This window comes from Primulina tabacum, chromosome 12 (genome assembly GCF_025594145.1).
Source record: "Primulina tabacum isolate GXHZ01 chromosome 12, ASM2559414v2, whole genome shotgun sequence".
Classification (NCBI taxonomy): domain Eukaryota; kingdom Viridiplantae; phylum Streptophyta; class Magnoliopsida; order Lamiales; family Gesneriaceae; genus Primulina; species Primulina tabacum.
In genome coordinates, this window is record NC_134561.1 from 37,109,150 (window position 1) to 37,113,117 (window position 3,968).

Sequence of the window (3,968 nt, forward strand, 5' to 3'; positions counted from 1 at the left end):
AAACTAGCCGTTTTGTTACCGTTTATGACCGTTGGTATACAAAAAAAATAAATGTATGCATTTGTATAATTTTATGGTAATAATATGATGTATATAATATTAGTCATGTTTAAATAATTATGTATATCATATCACATTATTATAATGCGGTGTCACAAGTTATTTTGTTTAAAACCTTATAGGCTTTTATACTTGTCGTATCCCTTACCGGGAGTGTGGGATGTCGTCTTAACATCCTCCCAGGATTTATAACAAGTTTTTGAAAAATTTATTTTTATTATTTCTGAATAAATTATATTATATATTAAATAGATACACAATAAATAAATAAACAGTAAAATAAATATTATTACTTTTGTTACCTTTTTCTTCTGTTTTGGAGCTTGGAAAAATATAGAGGACTTTTAGAGCTTCGTGCTGATAACGTGTTATGAAAAAGTAAAAATTTATGATAAAAAGTAAAAATCTCAAACTCTCAAAATTTACCAAACAACACACTTTATAATATTTTTCTCTCTACTCAATTGTGAATTTCTTCACAAATGGTGAGACTATTTATAGAATTTCTTTACAAATAATCCAAAAATAAAATACATCATTACCTACATCATCATACACTAATTTTCAATATTTACAATTCTTATTTTCAACATTTAAATATTCAACATTCAAATATTCAATACACACATTTTAAATATTATTTTTCAACAATTATTATATATTAATTTTAAAATATTCAATTAATTAATGCAAAATATATTACTGTTAAAATTTTAAAAAAGTTATAGAAAAATTAAATTAAACCAAAATCTCCAAATATAATAAATCAATGATAAATTAATGATTAGTTTTACTTAAAAAATAAATCTAAACAAAAAATTTAATTAAAGGGTAAATTTTTGTTAAATTTATTTTGTATGAAATAATATATATAGTTTAATTTTATTAAGTTTAATTATTTTAAAATTAAATTGTATTATATTAATAATAATACTTTTACTAGTTGTAACAATCTTTTCGTATCATTTATCTGAATTAAATGATCTAACAATTTTGTTTTAACAATAAACAGATACAAATAATACAAATACATCATTAGTTTTCATGTATTTCACTTTTTCAAGACAATATAAAGATGGGATAATTATTAATTTAACTTAATAGAATTAAACCATATATAAATATTATTTTATACAAAATAAATTTAACACGAATTTACTATATATAATTATTTAAATTTTTTGTTCATATTTAATTTTTTAAGTCAAATTATTCATTAATTTGTCATTGAATTATTCTACCGAAATATTTGATATAATTTAATTTTTATGTTTTTTTTTAATAGGATCGATACACTTTACATCAATTACTGATTATTTAAAAAATAATATATAATTATTATTTTCATTGTCTTGTCTTAATTAATTAATTCAACAATCCAAAATGAGGGAAATAAAGAAATAATAATAATAATTTGACAACACGGTGTTGTTTTGAGTTCACAGTACCGTATGATGTTTCTCTCTCCACAGTAGGGGATCCTCTCCTGATTTTGGACTATATTGTCAAATACTATTACCATATTCATAATCTAGTTAGCTATATTTTTGTTTCAAGAATTTGTACAAGTTCTATCACACTCGATCCAGAATCTGGAATACTAGATTTTGTGAAATGAGATTCTGAATTGTTCAAAGGTGATTTCTCGGCAGCATCATCCGTCATATTACCATCCAACTGAGATTCGATTTCTTTATCATTTTCATCTTGAGATGTAAGGGGATTGGACAAACTTGATTCCTACATTCCATAGCCATTTATGTCAAAAAGGATCCTTACTGCCACAATGAGCATAGACATGACCCATACACGAGTTGGAATCCTCAACACACCAACTGACAGATACAACTCCGGAGACATAGACCATTGCGTATATCGGCTGCCATGGACTCCGGCCAACTTCTGTGGTGGGACAGCTTGGATGGGCCTGAACATACCCACGTCAATATGTCAGATATGGCATAATTGCCTCTCTAGCCGCATGACAAACAAGGAAGGAGATGGCTAATGAATATATAAGAGATCGGTATTGTGCTTCGGAGAGATCTATACCATATCATTGCCACACGCTTCCAAAGGATATTAACAGCCTCGCCACGATATTTAGCACTAGACTCAAATTATTCAGCTTCCCATGCATTTCCAATATTACAAGCTTGATGAAAATAAAATAATCTCAAATTCATGTCAAAGACAACGACGCAGGATTCTTCTCACCTGACCAAGGTCCATCTAGCCCGGCCAGGGTCCCACGGTCTAAATTATTCTCCACTTAGGGAATGAGATCCTGGGTCGAGGAGATCAACTTTTTTCAAAAAAAAAACAATAATAATTAAAAAGATGATTTAACTAAAGAATGGTCAGACTGAAATGTAGCCGTTTTAACCTTCTAGATAATAAAGGATGGGCTATACCTTGTGTCTGAGCCTCGGAACCATGAACAAACTGGTCTGCCCATTCATCAGCCATGATCTTAGTGGAAGCCAAAAACCTTAACCATATTGGCCCGGCAAGACAAACAATTAATGGGCTTGCGTTAAAACTTCTCAAATCAAAGCCTGACATGCAATTGGATCATACCCTGTAGATCTGTCAAATATCTCGACTTAATAGTGGAATGGTGGTCATCGTAGCTAAAATTATTTTGACATGATCCAATGTTGGTAGGCTCCGTTGGGCCAAATTCATTATCCATATCCTCCTTCATGACATATGGATGATCCAAAAACTGAGACGGTGTGTGTTTTACCTGGGAGACAGGCTCAGCATCAATGACTTTGAGTGGACGAACTCGGCTGTGCGTGGCCGAGTAATAGTTGATAAATATCTGTTCTTCATCGACTCCTGTATCAACTATATCTTCTGCTTGCGAGTTACAGCAGCCATGCAAATGTATGTTCATATTTGTTTTAGTTTCATGGCAATTTTTCAAATTAAATCAATATGTCAAAGACAATATAAAAAACTAAATGAATAAAAATATCAAACATGTCCAAATTATCACTAAAAAGCAACCCGCCTAACAGTTTTAGAGTTAAAAATACTAATCAAGTCTGTATAATCAAGTTGTTCAGTAATTTCTTTCTCAATCGATAACATAGTCAATCTATTCAATCTTTCTTGTGACATGGTTGATCGGAGAAAAGTTTTGATGAGCTTTAACTTTGAGAAACTTCGCTCTGCACTTAATTCAATGAACAATTTAATAAATAAATGACAAAGAATTTAAATACAATCCACTTATTTTTTTATGGGAGCAATTCACTTACGCCATCCCAGTCTATCTATTTATTTACGTACTTATTGTCATATTACTGTTATTGCTACATAGAGATTCGAGAAAAATATCATACAAATACATTATTAATCCTAAATTGTAATCGCATGATATGCTTGTAAATTTTTGGTGCCACGCATACTAGATATCAAGTATTAACTATGGACACACACAAGTTTGCTGCATTTGTACTGTGGTGCAATAACAGGAATAGAATATGTTCCACAAAAATCCAATCATCAGGGATCCTTTGTTAGAAGGTAAATATGAAGCAGTTTAACCTTTTTCACATACAGATGGAAACTACCAGGAAAGTAAATACAGAGGCAGAAAAATAGCTCGTACGAAGAAAGAGAACTTGTCATACGTGGGGCGAAACAGAAAATATGAGCAAACAGAGACAACAGAGTCTGAGAAATACTCGTGACCAAAATTTCGAGAAAAAATACTTTGAATTAAAACAGAAAATACATTACACATTGAAAGCCGGATAAGAATTACATCCACCAAAGTTTCAGTCAAAAGCGTAGATTATAGATACACATAAGGCTCCGAAGAAAGTAAAAAACTAAAATAAAAAATTAGAAGCCCGAACAAAGAAAATGCGAGAAAATAGACTCACAGCTCCTCA

The 3,968-nt window shown here is 30.3% G+C and overlaps 1 pseudogene; it reads right to left on the reverse strand.

The window, feature by feature from the left end:
* Positions 1-1,599: 1,599 nt before the first annotated feature.
* On the reverse strand, positions 1,600-2,962 carry LOC142520416 (TATA box-binding protein-associated factor RNA polymerase I subunit B-like; annotated as a pseudogene).
* Between the last annotated feature and the right edge of the window lie 1,006 nt (positions 2,963-3,968).